Source organism: Lepisma saccharinum, chromosome 3 (assembly GCF_977018435.1).
Source record: "Lepisma saccharinum chromosome 3, izLepSacc3.1, whole genome shotgun sequence".
In the NCBI taxonomy this organism is placed as follows: domain Eukaryota; kingdom Metazoa; phylum Arthropoda; class Insecta; order Zygentoma; family Lepismatidae; genus Lepisma; species Lepisma saccharinum.
Window position 1 is genome coordinate 35,704,786 of NC_139231.1, and position 17,910 is coordinate 35,722,695.

Genomic DNA, 17,910 nt, shown 5'->3' on the forward strand with positions numbered 1-17,910 from the left:
ACCGCTTACTACATTCTACGCCATGGAGTGCACGCGTTAAGGCTCTGGAAGCAAAGGGAGTCCCGATTTCCATGTTCGAAACAGAGAGCGAGGTGCGGTTCGTTAGGTTATAAATGAGGACGGGTGACAACGTCAAATCCCTTGAAAGATTATTTATTGAATTTTCCCAAACTTTCTTCTCTGATCTCATTGGGTCTTGTAGGCAGGCAGAAAGAAAACAGATCGTCCATTTGGTCTGTCCTTTCCGATTGGGTCAGCCAATTTCTTGGCGAACGAAACTTCTGAACGGATCGCAGCTTTCAACAAGTTTATCACGAAACAATACTCCCAAGAAACCGACCGAACTTAACATTACCAAAACATACATTTTTTGTTCTACATTTATTTTTCAGGGACGGCGCGAACGCAGTCCCAACTAACAAAAATCACACGCCCGAGATATCCACGTTTGGGATATTCGCGGGGGTCAGCCCAACCGAAGTGCAATGGAAGAGCCTCACCCCGGGGGAACCGCCTTGCTGATCACGGTAACCCCTACGCCAGGTAAGTATGCCTCGACCGGAAACCTCTCACACCCTACTCTATCTTCTCAACTAACTCTCATCGAGTGTTTACGCATATCGGAAAGTGTTTCGCAACTTGTCAATTATAACTTATAATTACTATAATTACTTTACACAGACAATATATATACAACTAAATGTGTTCAAGTTATCTTCACAAGTAAACTTTGAACCAACTTTTTAAGGGAGGAAAAGAAGCTACTCCTTGTGCTGCCATCTATTGAGAAACGTTTACTTACTCCAACATTATCCACACTACGTTCAACTTTCACATACGAATGTTGCTGGCTGGCCTTCTCGTTTTCTGTCCCCTTCAGGTTCACGGGGTATACAGTTCAATTATTGCATATCTGAAAATAACCTTCTCCGATTCACGCTCGGAAATAGGACGGGTTCCACTCGTGTGCTCTTGAAGAATGGACATTTTCTTGTCAAAAAAGGAAAGAAAGTGGACTGATATCGACGGGAATGCTTTGGGTTTTCTTCACGCAAGAAATTCCAAATGATGGCTGGAACACAATTTGTCGTTTATCAGAAACGTTAAGGGAGGAAATGCGAGAGGGATGTACCGTACCGAGAAGACCTGACGCGTTCACGTCTTGTCCCGTGAGTGAAGAAGAATATCTATACTCGTTGGAAGATGCCTTCTTGTCTTCAGTTGCATTACCTGTCTCCTCCTCAATCACATCCCAAATTGCACTTGTCGGTTTCATTTCGGGTTGCTTGTCCTCCAAGAGAAATATCGGGTGTTCCTGATGGACTACTGCTACCGCTGTACTGCATTCACTTCCAGTGGAGCAACATTCCACTCTGCTTCGGTTCCACTCTAAACTGAACGTCCAGTCCCAATTAGCCTACGGACAACAAATTCCACTTAAACTTTGAAAAACTTATCGACAACGAAATAATATTTCTCCTTGTGTCTATTACATGCAAAATTGTCAAATCAAAAACCTTCGCTATAAACAATGTTCGGAGGGAGGGGGGACGCAGGGATGGCAAAATTCTCCTATGCACTGTCTCATTTTCACCACATTACATAAAAAACTACACCTCTCCCACGGTTTCTTTGAACATTCTCACAGACACAATTTTACACTTCAAACGCAGATTAAAACAAAAGAAAAACATAAGTTTCTATGTTAAATAGCATATCTAATTCATGTATAAAGGTACCGGAGCCTTTGCTTCAAACAAGTCGCACTCTAAAGCGTTTCTCGTTTTGTAATCGAGGGGTTCGATACTCGGTCGAGGCACATAATGGCTTGGATCCCACTCTAAACTGTAGGTCCGGTCCAAGTTAAACTATCTGTGAATAAAACTCGAATATTTACATCAGAAACTCAAAAACACGGTCGAGCAGAATCGGTTTAGCAGAAATTTTCACATAAAAGTGAGTGTCCTTTCGTCACGTACCCATTATTCATCCTTGTCGTCGCAATTAGTAAATATCAAAGGAAAGGGACGTAAATGAAAAACACAATATTTACGTAGCATGTAGAGAATTGTCGTTAACCACTCATTCTCCTCCTGTCACTTGCGATTATTTCTAGCATAATTCAGCTAGCCTATTTGTCAAATCTCTTCCAATGTAAGGTATACATTCGTAACTATTGCACCACAACTTTTTCAAATGGTCATGCCTTCAACGGGCGGTGAAGTAGAAGCCAATATTAATACATAAAGTGGACAATTTGAATTTGGAAACCTAAGTATTATGAATTCAACAAGCAAGAAAAACTAGTTCATTTTATTGGTTTATTTTTTTACCAAAGGATGCATTGTTTCAAGCACCAGATACTGGTACGACGTGGTTGAGTTTCCATGAGGGAATACCTTTCATTATAAATATGCTCTCTGGTTAAATGTAGTCTTAAAAAATTCTTAAAAATCAGACAACTGTTTATTCACGCGAATTCGTTATTGTAATGGTAATTTCGACGCAACGAAAACATCTTTAAGATCTCTGCTAATATGCAGGACGACTACCAACATTATGAAGGTTGGATGTTATGTTACCGCTTACTACATTCTACGCCATGGAGTGCACGCGTTAAGGCTCTGGAAGCAAAGGGAGTCCCGATTTCCATGTTCGAAACAGAGAGCGAGGTGCGGTTCGTTAGGTTATAAATGAGCACGGGTGACAACGTCAAATCCCTTGAAAGATTATTTATTGAATTTTCCCAAACTTTCTTCTCTGATCTCATTGGGTCTTGTAGGCAGGCAGAAAGAAAACAGATCGTCCATTTGGTCTGTCCTTTCCGATTGGGTCAGCCAATTTCTTGGCGAACGAAACTTCTGAACGGATCGCAGCTTTCAACAAGTTTATCACGAAACAATACTCCCAAGAAACCGACCGAACTTAACATTACCAAAACATACATTTTTTGTTCTACATTTATTTTTCAGGGACGGCGCGAACGCAGTCCCAACTAACAAAAATCACACGCCCGAGATATCCACGTTTGGGATATTCGCGGGGGTCAGCCCAACCGAAGTGCAATGGAAGAGCCTCACCCCGGGGGAACCGCCTTGCTGATCACGGTAACCCCTACGCCAGGTAAGTATGCCTCGACCGGAAACCTCTCACACCCTACTCTATCTTCTCAACTAACTCTCATCGAGTGTTTACGCATATCGGAAAGTGTTTCGCAACTTGTCAATTATAACTTATAATTACTATAATTACTTTACACAGACAATATATATACAACTAAATGTGTTCAAGTTATCTTCACAAGTAAACTTTGAACCAACTTTTTAAGGGAGGAAAAGAAGCTACTCCTTGTGCTGCCATCTATTGAGAAACGTTTACTTACTCCAACATTATCCACACTACGTTCAACTTTCACATACGAATGTTGCTGGCTGGCCTTCTCGTTTTCTGTCCCCTTCAGGTTCACGGGGTATACAGTTCAATTATTGCATATCTGAAAATAACCTTCTCCGATTCACGCTCGGAAATAGGACGGGTTCCACTCGTGTGCTCTTGAAGAATGGACATTTTCTTGTCAAAAAAGGAAAGAAAGTGGACTGATATCGACGGGAATGCTTTGGGTTTTCTTCACGCAAGAAATTCCAAATGATGGCTGGAACACAATTTGTCGTTTATCAGAAACGTTAAGGGAGGAAATGCGAGAGGGATGTACCGTACCGAGAAGACCTGACGCGTTCACGTCTTGTCCCGTGAGTGAAGAAGAATATCTATACTCGTTGGAAGATGCCTTCTTGTCTTCAGTTGCATTACCTGTCTCCTCCTCAATCACATCCCAAATTGCACTTGTCGGTTTCATTTCGGGTTGCTTGTCCTCCAAGAGAAATATCGGGTGTTCCTGATGGCCTACTGCTACCGCTGTACTGCATTCACTTCCAGTGGAGCAACATTCCACTCTGCTTCGGTTCCACTCTAAACTGAACGTCCAGTCCCGATTAGCCTACCGGACAACAAATTCGACTTAAAATTTGAAAAACTTATCGACAACGAAATAATATTTCTCCTTGTGTCTATTACATGCAAAATTGTCAAATCAAAAACCTTCGCTATAAACAGTGTTCGGAGGGAGGGGGGACGCAGGGATAGCAAAATTCTCCTATGCACTGTCTCATTTTCACCACATTACATAAAAAACTACACCTCTCCCACGGTTTCTTTGAACATTCTCACAGACACAATTTTACACTTCAAACGCAGATTAAAACAAAAGAAAAACATAAGTTTCTATGTTAAATAGCATATCTAATTCATGTATAAAGGTACCGGAGCCTTTGCTTCAAACAAGTCGCACTCTAAAGCGTTTCTCGTTTTGTAATCGAGGGGTTCGATACTCGGTCGAGGCACATAATGGCTTGGATCCCACTCTAAACTGTAGGTCCGGTCCAAGTTAAACTATCTGTGAATAAAACTCGAATATTTACATCAGAAACTCAAAAACACGGTCGAGCAGAATCGGTTTAGCAGAAATTTTCACATAAAAGTGAGTGTTTTTTCGTCACGTACCCATTATTCATCCTTGTCGTCGCAATTAGTAAATATCAAAGGAAAGGGACGTAAATGAAAAACACAATATTTACGTAGCATGTAGAGAATTGTCGTTAACCACTCATTCTCCTCCTGTCACTTGCGATTATTTCTAGCATAATTCAGCTAGCCTATTTGTCAAATCTCTTCCAATGTAAGGTATACATTCGTAACTATTGCAGCACAACTTTTTCAAATGGTCATGCCTTCAACGGGCGGTGAAGTAGAAGCCAATATTAATACATAAAGTGGACAATTTGAATTTGGAAACCTAAGTATTATGAATTCAACAAGCAAGAAAAACTAGTTCATTTTATTGGTTTATTTTTTTACCAAAGGATGCACTGTTTCAAGCACCAGATACTGGTACGACGTGGTTGAGTTTCCATGAGGGAATACCTTTCATTATAAATATGCTCTCTGGTTAAATGTAGTCTTAAAAAATTCTTAAAAATCAGACAACTGTTTATTCACGCGAATTCGTTATTGTAATGGTAATTTCGACGAAACGAAAACATCTTTAAGATCTCTGCTAATATGCAGGACGACTACCAACATTATGAAGGTTGGATGTTATGTTACCGCTTACTACATTCTACGCCATGCAGTGCACGCATTAAGGCTCTGGAAGCAAAGGGAGTCCCGATTTCCATGTTCGAAACAGAGAGCGAGGTGCGGTTCGTTAGGTTCCAAATGAGGACGGGTGACAACGTCAAATCCCTTGAAAGATTATTTATTGAATTTTCCCAAACTTTCTTCTCTGATCTCATTGGGTCTTGTAGGCAGGCAGAAAGAAAACAGATCGTCCATCTGGTCTGTCCTTTCCGATTGGGTCAGCCAATTTCTTGGCGAACGAAACTTCTGAACGGATCGCAGCTTTCAACAAGTTTATCACGAAACAATACTCCCAAGAAACCGACCGAACTTAACATTACCAAAACATACATTTTTTGTTCTACATTTATTTTTCAGGGACGGCGCGAACGCAGTCCCAACTAACAAAAATCACACGCCCGAGATATCCACGTTTGGGATATTCGCGGGGGTCAGCCCAACCGAAGTGCAATGGAAGAGCCTCACCCCGGGGGAACCGCCTTGCTGATCACGGTAACCCCTACGCCAGGTAAGTATGCCTCGATCGGAAACCTCTCACACCCTACTCTATCTTCTCAACTAACTCTCATCGAGTGTTTACGCATATCGGAAAGTGTTTCGCAACTTGTCAATTATAACTTATAATTACTATAATTACTTTACACAGACAATATATATACAACTAAATGTGTTCAAGTTATCTTCACAAGTAAACTTTGAACCAACTTTTTAAGGGAGGAAAAGAAGCTACTCCTTGTGCTGCCATCTATTGAGAAACGTTTACTTACTCCAACATTATCCACACTACGTTCAACTTTCACATACGAATGTTGCTGGCTGGCCTTCTCGTTTTCTGTCCCCTTCAGGTTCACGGGGTATACAGTTCAATTATTGCATATCTGAAAATAACCTTCTCCGATTCACGCTCGGTAATAGGACGGGTTCCACTCGTGTGCTCTTGAAGAATGGACATTTTCTTGTCAAAAAAGGAAAGAAAGTGGACTGATATCGACGGGAATGCTTTGGGTTTTCTTCACGCAAGAAATTCCAAATGATGGCTGGAACACAATTTGTCGTTTATCAGAAACGTTAAGGGAGGAAATGCGAGAGGGATGTACCGTACCGAGAAGACCTGACGCGTTCACGTCTTGTCCCGTGAGTGAAGAAGAATATCTATACTCGTTGGAAGATGCCTTCTTGTCTTCAGTTGCATTACCTGTCTCCTCCTCAATCACATCCCAAATTGCACTTGTCGGTTTCATTTCGGGTTGCTTGTCCTCCAAGAGAAATATCGGGTGTTCCTGATGGCCTACTGCTACCGCTGTACTGCATTCACTTCCAGTGGAGCAACATTCCACTCTGCTTCGGTTCCACTCTAAACTGAACGTCCAGTCCCGATTAGCCTACCGGACAACAAATTCGACTTAAAATTTGAAAAACTTATCGACAACGAAATAATATTTCTCCTTGTGTCTATTACATGCAAAATTGTCAAATCAAAAACCTTCGCTATAAACAGTGTTCGGAGGGAGGGGGGACGCAGGGTTGGCAAAATTCTCCTATGCACTGTCTCATTTTCACCACATTACATAAAAAACTACACCTCTCCCACGGTTTCTTTGAACATTCTCACAGACACAATTTTACACTTCAAACGCAGATTAAAACAAAAGAAAAACATAAGTTTCTATGTTAAATAGCATATCTAATTCATGTATAAAGGTGCCGGAGCCTTTGCTTCAAACAAGTCGCACTCTAAAGCGTTTCTCGTTTTGTAATCGAGGGGTTCGATACTCGGTCGAGGCACATAATGGCTTGGATCCCACTCTAAACTGTAGGTCCGGTCCAAGTTAAACTATCTGTGAATAAAACTCGAATATTTACATCAGAAACTCAAAAACACGGTCGAGCAGAATCGGTTTAGCAGAAATTTTCACATAAAAGTGCATCCGAATTTACTAAAAATTTTACCCGTCACTTGAAGCCCCCTCGGTTAGAGTCCTAACCTGGGCATGTTGTGGGCCTTACGAGTGTCCTTTCATCACGTACCCATTATTCATCCTTGTCGTCGCAATTAGTAAATATCAAAGGAAAGGGACGTAAATGAAAAACACAATATTTACGTAGCATGTAGAGAATTGTCGTTAACCACTCATTCTCCTCCTGTCACTTGCGATTATTTCTAGCATAATTCAGCTAGCCTATTTGTCAAATCTCTTCCAATGTAAGGTATACATTCGTAACTATTGCAGCACAACTTTTTCAAATGGTCATGCCTTCAACGGGCGGTGAAGTAGAAGCCAATATTAATACATAAAGTGGACAATTTGAATTTGGAAACCTAAGTATTATGAATTCAACAAGCAAGAAAAACAAGTTCATTTTATTGGTTTATTTTTCTACCAAAGGATGCATTGTTTCAAGCACCAGATACTGGTACGACGTGGTTGAGTTTCCATGAGGGAATACCTTTCATTATAAATATGCTCTCTGGTTAAATGTAGTCTTAAAAAATTCTTAAAAATCAGACAACTGTTTATTCACGCGAATTCGTTATTGTAATGGTAATTTCGACGCAACGAAAACATCTTTAAGATCTCTGCTAATATGCAGGACGACTACCAACATTATGAAGGTTGGATGTTATGTTACCGCTTACTACATTCTACGCCATGCAGTGCACGCGTTAAGGCTCTGGAAGCAAAGGGAGTCCCGATTTCCATGTTCGAAACAGAGAGCGAGGTGCGGTTCGTTAGGTTCCAAATGAGGACGGGTGACAACGTCAAATCCCTTGAAAGATTATTTATTGAATTTTCCCAAAACTTTCTTCTCTGATCTCATTGGGTCTTGTAGGCAGGCAGAAAGAAAACAGATCGTCCATCTGGTCTGTCCTTTCCGATTGGGTCAGCCAATTTCTTGGCGAACGAAACTTCTGAACGGATCGCAGCTTTCAACAAGTTTATCACGAAACAATACTCCCAAAAAACCGACCGAACTTAACATTACCAAAACATACATTTTTTGTTCTACATTTATTTTTCAGGGACGGCGCGAACGCAGTCCCAACTAACAAAAATTACACACCCGAGATATCCACGTTTGGGATATTCGCGGGGGTCAGCCCAACCGAAGTGCAATGGAAGAGCCTCACCCCGGGGGAACAGCCTTGCTAATCACGGTAACCCCTACGCCAGGTAAGTATGCCTCGACCGGAAACCTCTCACACCCTACTCTATCTTCTCAACTAACTCTCATCGAGTGTTTACGCATATCGGAAAGTGTTTCGCAACTTGTCAATTATAACTTATAATTACTATAATTACTTTACACAGACAATATATATACAACTAAATGTGTTCAAGTTATCTTCACAAGTAAACTTTGAACCAACTTTTTAAGGGAGGAAAAGAAGCTACTCCTTGTGCTGCCATCTATTGAGAAACGTTTACTTACTCCAACATTATCCACACTACGTTCAACTTTCACATACGAATGTTGCTGGCTGGCCTTCTCGTTTTCTGTCCCCTTCAGGTTCACGGGGTATACAGTTCAATTATTGCATATCTGAAAATAACCTTCTCCGATTCACGCTCGGAAATAGGACGGGTTCCACTCGTGTGCTCTTGAAGAATGGACATTTTCTTGTCAAAAAAGGAAAGAAAGTGGACTGATATCGACGGGAATGCTTTGGGTTTTCTTCACGCAAGAAATTCCAAATGATGGCTGGAACACAATTTGTCGTTTATCAGAAACGTTAAGGGAGGAAATGCGAGAGGGATGTACCGTACCGAGAAGACCTGACGCGTTCACGTCTTGTCCCGTGAGTGAAGAAGAATATCTATACTCGTTGGAAGATGCCTTCTTGTCTTCAGTTGCATTACCTGTCTCCTCCTCAATCACATCCCAAATTGCACTTGTCGGTTTCATTTCGGGTTGCTTGTCCTCCAAGAGAAATATCGGGTGTTCCTGATGGCCTACTGCTACCGCTGTACTGCATTCACTTCCAGTGGAGCAACATTCCACTCTGCTTCGGTTCCACTCTAAACTGAACGTCCAGTCCCGATTAGCCTACCGGACAACAAATTCCACTTAAACTTTGAAAAACTTATCGACAACGAAATAATATTTCTCCTTGTGTCTATTACATGCAAAATTGTCAAATCAAAAACGTTCGCTAAAAACAGTGTTCGGAGGGCTGGGGGACGCAGGGATGGCAAAATTCTCCTATGTGTTGTGTAAGGTGCTGTCACCTAGGCAAACAAAGCTGCACTATGCCAGTGCCTGGGACAGTACGTCCTCCGACCCACACCGGTATACCTCGCTTATCTCTTGCTCCGGCTAGCACGACTAACACTACATGGTGGCAGCGGTGGGATCCGCATTCGGTCGAACGGAAGAGTGGAATAGCTAACATGGGATCCAGATATCGTGGCTCTACTAAACTTTTTTGAGAACAGAAAACAAGGTACGTGAGTCTTAAACATGCCTAACAATAGTGATTCGTCGGTAACCGGCAACTCTTTGCATTCGCTAGTGAATGTGAATCCTCCTGAACAATTTGACTTTGTTCGACCAGAACTGTGGCCATTATGGAGAAAAAGGTTCGAACGTTATCGAAGTGTTTCGGACCTGGTTAACAAAACTGAGGACGAAAAAATCCACCTACTTCTATACGTAATGGGTTCACAAAGTGAGGAATATTTGTTGCGTTTCCCGGAACCACGTTCAGTGAGCGACTTGATGAACAAGTTCGATTCTGTGTTTCTGCCACATCGTAACGTAAGTTTTGAACGATATAAGTTTAATACCAGAGGGCAAAATGTGGGGGAACCAGCTGACGTGTTTTATCACGGATCTGCATAGACTGGCTGAACATTGCGAGTTTGGTAATCTCAAGGACGACATGATTCGGGACAGGATCGTCGTGGGCGTAGCTGATACGCGTGTGTCCGACAAACTACAGATGCAGCGAGAATTGACGCTTGCGGAGGCAGTTAATTGGGTTAAGCAGTAGGAACAACAACAGAAGAATTCACATGAAATTGCCGACCAAGGTCAGGTACATCAAGTGACCAGACGACGCCAACAGACGACCGGGAAGGACTACGCTAGTAGAACCGGGACCGGAAGTGCAACGTACAGGGGAGGTAATTCTCGACCAGCAGCTCGGAGTAAGTACAATACAAACTTAGAGAAACCGAAGTATTGTCCCTTCTGTGGAGGACCATTTCACTCGAAATTAAAGGATTGCCCAGCTAGAACAGTGGCGTGCAGGTACTGTAAAAAAGTAGGACATTTTTTTCGAGTTTGTAGGAAGAGAAACACGAAAACAATCGATCATTTTGAATTTGGTAATGTGAATGAACAAAACACTAACGAAAAATCGAGTGTGGAAGATAATTTTGTAGGAAATATTAAAGGATCTACTTCTAATTCAGACTTCAGTTGATATCGTTCAATTTTCATTAAGGAACTTGGCGATAATGTTAATTTTCTGATCGATACAGGTGCTGATTGTGTATGTGTACCTGATAAAGTGTTATTTCCAAACATGTTGTGTAATTTAAATGCAAAGCAATCGGGCCTTAAAGGACCCGATGGTACACAATTAAAGGTGTTAGGTACTACGAATTTTACATTATGCTTTAAAGGCAAGGAATTTTGTACAAGGGTATATGTGGTAGAAGGGTTGCAAAAACCATTGCTTGGTCGAAATGCAGTCACTGCTTTGGAAATGCTGAATGTAAATAATCTGCAAAAAGACTTACGATCTTTCACAAAAGTTGATATTAATTAACCAGAATATTGTAAATTGTTTCAAAACATTGGAGAATTTAAGAAAACAGTTTCTATTACTATGAAACCTAATGCAAAACCATATGTACAGGTTGTACCAAGAGTAGTACCCATACCAATGTTGAAAAAACTAGTAGAGATTAACCGTTTGAAAAAACTGAAAATAATTGAACCAGTAGAAGTAGTAACAGACTGGGTTAGACCTATTGTGTGTGTGCCTAAAGGTAATGACGTTAGGCTATGTTATGATTATACAAAGTTAAATGAGTGGGTGTTAAGGCCACATTTCCCTATGCCAAAAGTAGAATCAACTCTTGCACAATTAAAGGGAGCAAGGTATTTCAGTAAAATTGATATAAATACCTCGTTTTATCAAGTAAAATTAGATGAAAATAGTCAACTGTTAACTACCTTCATTTGTCCATTTGGAAGATTTAAATTTTTGCGTATGCCATTTGGGATTTCTTGTGCTCCGGAGTGCTTCACAACACAAATTTCCATGTTGTTGCAAGGTGAAAAAAATTTAATTTTTCATGTAGATGACATATTGTGCTTTGGGAGTACTATAGAAGAACATGATGAAGCTCTTAAAAGAGTCTTAAATAAACTGAAAGCAGAAGGTATTACTATTAACAAAAGCAAAAGTATCTTTGGTGTAACTAAAGTTAAGTATTTGGGTCATATCCTGTCTGAGAAAGGTATTTCGATAGACCTGGAGAGGGTAAAATCTATTGTAAACATGGAAAGACCTACTTGCAAATCAGAGCTTCAAACATACTTGGGTATGGTTAACTATGCAGGAAAATTTATTCCAAATAAATCAGATATTTTAGCACCTTTAACTGGTTTGCTTAAAGATGGTGTAGAATTTAATTGGGGTGCGGAACAAGAATGTAGTTACAAAATGCTACAGCAAGCTCTAACTACAACCCCAACCTTACCATATTTTGATCCTAGTAAACAGTGCATTGTTAGTGCAGATTCATCTTTATATGGCATAGGTGCTGTGTTATTTCAAATGAAAGGTGCAAAAAGAGAAATCGTTGCTTATGTTTCTAGAAAATTAACACCTACAGAACAAAGGTATGCACAGATTGAAAAGGAAGCTTTAGCTTTAACGTGGGCTATGGAAAAATTTTCGGAATATGTTTCAGGTCTAAAAGTGAATTTGGAAATTGATCATAAACCATTAATTCAGATTTTGGGTTCTAAGAACATTGATGAGTTAACTCCAAGATTGCAAAGATTTAGAATAAGGTTAATGAGGTATGACTATACAGTTAATTATGTACCAGGCCGTGAACTAATATTAGCAGATTTTCTGTCCAGAAATCCTATTGATGGCTGGGAGAGAGAGGAATTAGGTGAAGAAGTTCATGCTTTTGTAAATTTTGTTATTCAACACTGTCCTGTGAAAGATTATTACTTAGACAAAATTAAACAGTGTCAAGTAAGTGATAACATATGCAAAAAACTTAAGTACTATACTTTGAATGGTTGGCCTGAGAAAAGTAAAATTGCAGTTGAAGTGTTACCTTACTATCAATATAAATTAGATTTCTCAATAATACATGATATATTGTTAAAAGGTTCTCGTATTGTAACACAAGGTTTGCTACAAGAGGTGGTTTTAAAATTCATACACCAAGGTCATCAGGGTATAACGAAATGTAGACGTCGAGCACAGATGTCAGTATGGTGGATAGGACTTGGTTCACAACTTGACGCTTTAGTGAAAAACTGCTCTCAATGTATTGAAATAAGAGGTAACTGTAAAGAGCCATTTTTAAGGGAAAGTTTACCTGATGGACCGTGGAACAGGTGGGAGTAGATTTGTTTAAATGTAAAGGTGTATGGTACCTTATTGCCACAGATTACTACTCAAAGTTTTTTGAGATATTTCCGTTGAAACAAATGACTGAAGATGTGATAATCACAAAAATGAAGCAAATGTTTGCTAGATATGGTGTTTGTAATGTAATTAGATCTGATAATGGACCGCAGTTTCAGTACAAATTTCGCTGTTTTGCTAAGGAGTATAACTTTATTCATCAGACAGGTTCGCCATATCATAGTCAGTCTCAAGGACAAGTAGAAGCTACTGTTAAAATTGCTAAACATTTGTTAATGAAGAATGATGACATATATAAAGGTTTGCTTGCCTATAGAAATACTCCATTAGCGAATGGTTATTCTCCTGCAGAATTATTTCTGAACAGGAAATTAAGATCAGATTTACCGATGTTACCTGTAAAATTACTACCTAAAGTGTTGAATCGTAGCCAAATTTTGTACAAGAATAAGAATTTAAAGAACAAACAAGCTGACAATTACAACAAAAGGCACAGAGTTAGACATTTAAGATACCTAAAGGTAGGTGAGAGGATCTGGGTCAAGGATTTAAAGCAATATGGTACAGTTAAAACTAAATTGAAATATCCTAGATCATACTTAATACAAACGAATACAGATACGTATCGTCGAAACAGATGGCTCCTCGTCCCTGCTCCTCAGGTAATGGACAGGGATGATATTACATTTCCTGAAAGGGCTCAACCCAGAGTAAATCCAGCTACACCAGGACGAGATAATAATAATAAAGAAAATAAGTTAGAAGCTGAAAGTTTGGTGTATATGCATCCTCGAAGGCAAAGAAACCCTCCAGGATGGATGAAGGATTACGTAGGTTAAGATATTATTTGATATTATTCGTTCTTGTTAATGGTTGTGGAGAAAATTGTTAAATGTGTAATTTTTATGTTTGGTTAAAACATTTACTGTTCTTCAATTTGAGTTAAGAGACAGAAACTTTGTTTAAAATGTCTTGTAATAAGATGTAAGATTTATGTAGCATATGTAAACAAACCTAGCTTCAATAAAGAAGGGGGATGTTGTGTAAGGTGCTGCCACCTAGGCAAACAAAGCTGCACTATGCCAGCGCCTGGGACAGTACGTCCTCCGACCCACACCGGTATACCTCGCTTATCTCTTGCTCCGGCTAGCACGACTAACACTACACTATGCACTGTCTCATTTTCACCACATTACATCAAAAAAAGTACACCTCTCCCACGGTTTCTTTGAACATTCTCACAGACACAATTTTACACTTCAAACGCAGATTAAAACAAAAGATAAACATAAGTTTCTGTGTTAAACAGCATATGTAATTCATGTATAAAGGTGCCGGAGGCTATGCTTCAAACAAGTTGCACTCTAAAGCGTTTCTCGTTTTGTAATCGAGGGGTTCGATACTCGGTCGAGGCAGAAATTTTTACATATATATATTTATATAAACAACGTGTTATTTATACTTACAAAGTATGGTCCGGATCTACATTCATAAATGAAGAATCGGCAATGGTGTATTTTACACTAACAATAATAATGCCACAACCAGCCCCGTTACGGGAGGCTTTATAAACATAATTCATCCTCGCAGTGAGTTGACGCATATTCTCGCATCACATCCCAACTTCATATTTTCGTGGGTTCGGACCACAGTTCAACAATTTTATTCCACCATTTCCAGTCTACAATTTAAAAGCTATCCAGTTAGAAGTTCAAAAGACATGTTGCTTTTTGTTCATCTTCTAAACCTGTTGCGTGTTGTTCTAAACCACCCGCCATATTCCAACCTTCTTTCTTCAAGGTCGTTAGGCGACCGCGAGCACCTGCAGTGAGCTCGCCGGCCGGCAGCAGTGTTGCCCTTTCAAGAAAAGTGATAATAATGCAAATAAAAAAAAATAATTAATTTTCGAGACGTTGGTGCAGAAAATGAAAATATTAATCAGTGGTTCTCTAGAAACATCCTTTCTCGGTGTTCAGTTAAAATTTGAAATTTTTCTGTCGACTGGTTCTCGAGATAATCATGACCAAATTTACTCCATAAGCTTACATGGAAAATGCTCAAACTTTTCGCCGGAGTAGGAGATCGCCATAAGATGTTATGATATCGTAGGTCTTGTGGCCCACAAACTACTTTCTCTGACTGTACGTACTTACATGCTAGTGGAGGGACACTTACAATAAACACCCACACCTAAACCACCAGGACTTAAATACAGGAATTTCAGTAGCGAGATCGTAACTATTCAAGGGGATCGAGTGTGTATGGCCGGGGGGGGGGGGGGGGGAGATTGCCACTTAACATCACGTGTGCCTTTGTGGAATGTTTGATCCAATATTAGTAGAAATTGTCTACTCGGATGGGAATGGAATAACTTTTTTGTTCTCGTGGGAATTGCTACACACGGAGAAGACGGTGTTTCCCAATTGGCACTCATGAAACCACTGCCAAGGATGCTTTCCTTTCAGTGTCACGGGTACATTAATATTTAAGAAGTATCGCCTAAAATTATAGGGAGCGTTCCTGCAATGCTGTTGAAATCCCTCCCACAGCCTATAATTCGAACACGAACTTAATCTTAGAACACTATTGTCACGCTTTGGGGACATTATATCCTCCTTTTTAATCTACTTCTCGCCGAAAAAGATCAAATCCACAGTACTCTCTGAACTTGAAGAGGAATCAATAGTTCCATTCAGAAAAATTACAGAACTACCTTTGGATGACGTATTATACAGCCTTCAGGAAACCATTCCTAATTTGACAAGATCAAGCTCCAATAGCAGCTTAAATGTAAGATTGTAATTACATGTTTCAGGAGCATCAAAATTGATTACTGCATTTGCATTCGGTAATTTATTTTCACTTTTCTATTCTCATAGATTTCAAATGGTATTGTGAGAATACAAGAGAGAACAATGAGGCAAAAATACCGAAAGTCGAAACCTTAAAACTTCTGGCTTCCCAGAGCGTAAGAAAAATCGTTAGATGGTGTATAGTCTAAATGTTCTATGTTTCTATCAACATTTCCATGCACGGAGGAAAAGTAGTTTCTTAAAATTTCGCTCTAAGTTCTGATATTTATTTTTTGAAAGAACATAAGCAGGTGTTCTTGTATCCAAGTGTTATTACACTATTAAATATAATGCCAAGAAAAAGATATATATATATATATATATTTAATACATATCAGGAGGGCGCTGGTTGCTGGTAAGGTTGACGACTGACCTCGTAATAAATCAATATAGTTGTGTAGTGGTTTGCTCAAAGAGAGGAATTGTTGGGGGCGTCATCTCTACTTTTGGTACAGCATTTAAGGGAAATCATGCCTCTCGTCCAAGCGCGGCCGTTTGCCGTTTCTCCTTCTTCCCCCCCTCTTTTTCGAAGAGAGACGAGTTTCCCCCATTTACATACATTGAAGAGAAAAATAATTTTACGTTTTCTTGCGACCTTCAAATCTTTAAGGGACGTTATTGAAAGGTGTATTTCATGGTCCGCAAATTCAAATTTCTTGTATCAGAAATGGTTGGATACTTGGTTTTATTTACATTAAGTTTGGCAACATTGTTTACATGGGAGGGCTCTTACCTGGTGGTTGGCGCTTGTCCTTTCCTTTCTCGACAATTTCGGCAGGGTTGGAGGGGGGAGGGGAAGGAGTGCGAACGACCCAACCGCTTTTGGCATTCCATAGAATCCTTGAAGCTTCGTCCGCCACGTATGTCAAGTGGAAATCGCCAGATATTAATAAATTATTAAAGTTAATCTCAAACGTTTGACATCATTATCTCATGAAAGAACACAAATGTTAATGAATTAATCGTTGCGAGTCTGGCTTGATATCAAGTAAAATTGTCACACACACAAAAAAAATATTTTTCAGCAACAAAAATGTACTATCTTTTAGGCATTTGTTAGCACATGAAAGGGCAAGATTTATTTTAACCCTAGTTTACCCGAAGAGGTGAGAGAGTTTTGTCAGGCCCACCATCTCTATTTTTTCTACTTCTCAACTGTGAAAATTTTTATGAAAAATTGAAAATATTAAAAATTGAAAATAAATTAGATTCTTCCCTACGATGTTCTCAATATTTCTGTATTTCCTTCGTTCATAAAAACATAAATATAATGTAAATAGGAGGCAAAATGCATTAGCCTATCAGGCGTCTCATCTTTGAATGCGTGTTATTTGAGACACTCATGACAGTGACAGTGTAGAATAGGTTGGCAATGATAGTAATTTTTCTAATTGCTATAATTAATAAACAACTACCCCTCTATAAACAACAAACAGCATTAATTAAAAAAAATATGTTTTAGTGAGTTTTAGTAAATGGTAAAATATGTGTGCAACACTCATGCAATAATTGGTTATTTTTTTAATAATGATGGTATTTTTTGTAATTATAATTAACTAATAAATAACTGCACATATATATAATCAACAAAGAAAGCAGGATTCAATAACAAAACGGTTTTGGAATTTTGGTGACAAAAAAATGTCGACCTGTGAGGCCCTTCTAGTAAGTAAGTTTCTCTTACGGCACCGGCAAGCTAGGGTTAATTAACGCAATAAGTGTAATCAAGATATTAATAAATGAATAATGGCGATTCTGACTTGATATCAAGATAAAATCGCCACAACAAAATAAACGTATTTTTGAGCAACAGAAATGTACTATCTCTTAGGCATTCGTTAGCACACGAAAGCACACTATTTATATTGATCAGAACCCAAATTGTAATGAAGATATAATGAATTAATCTTGCCGATTCTGGGTTGATATCAAGGTCGTCCACAGGTTTTTTCCTCGGGGAGAGGGGGGATAAGATTTCATGTCTTGCCCTTCAGCCTCAGCTTCTTTATTATTATTATTATTATTATTATTATTATTAATGCTCTACAAATCATAAAATTCAAATTGAATTGAAAAAACTTTGGTATGTATACAAGTTCAGGTTCGAGCCTACTATTTAAATAGGAACTTGATTCGCCTTGCTTCCTTTTCATAAACACCGATCACTTTGTTGATGAACAGTCTTTTTTGAACATTTTCACAATGCACAGATATCAAATAGAGACCACATAATCT

The 17,910-nt window shown here is 39.3% G+C and overlaps 1 protein-coding gene and 4 non-coding genes across 5 annotated transcripts in view; all 5 read right to left on the minus strand.

Moving 5' to 3' along the window:
* The window catches only part of LOC145984974 (von Willebrand factor A domain-containing protein 8-like), a 443,428-nt gene that overhangs the window by 341,904 nt on the left and 83,614 nt on the right, over positions 1 to 17,910 (minus strand). The window lies entirely within an intron of this gene.
* LOC145986044 (U1 spliceosomal RNA) lies at positions 390 to 551 on the minus strand. Its single transcript, XR_014441490.1, has one exon. It is a non-coding gene; the product is annotated as a U1 spliceosomal RNA (small nuclear RNA).
* LOC145986045 (U1 spliceosomal RNA) lies at positions 2,970 to 3,131 on the minus strand. Its single transcript, XR_014441491.1, has one exon. It is a non-coding gene; the product is annotated as a U1 spliceosomal RNA (small nuclear RNA).
* Positions 5,551 to 5,712, minus strand: LOC145986046 (U1 spliceosomal RNA). The gene has a single exon (XR_014441492.1). It is a non-coding gene; the product is annotated as a U1 spliceosomal RNA (small nuclear RNA).
* LOC145986063 (U1 spliceosomal RNA) lies at positions 8,216 to 8,377 on the minus strand. The gene has a single exon (XR_014441509.1). It is a non-coding gene; the product is annotated as a U1 spliceosomal RNA (small nuclear RNA).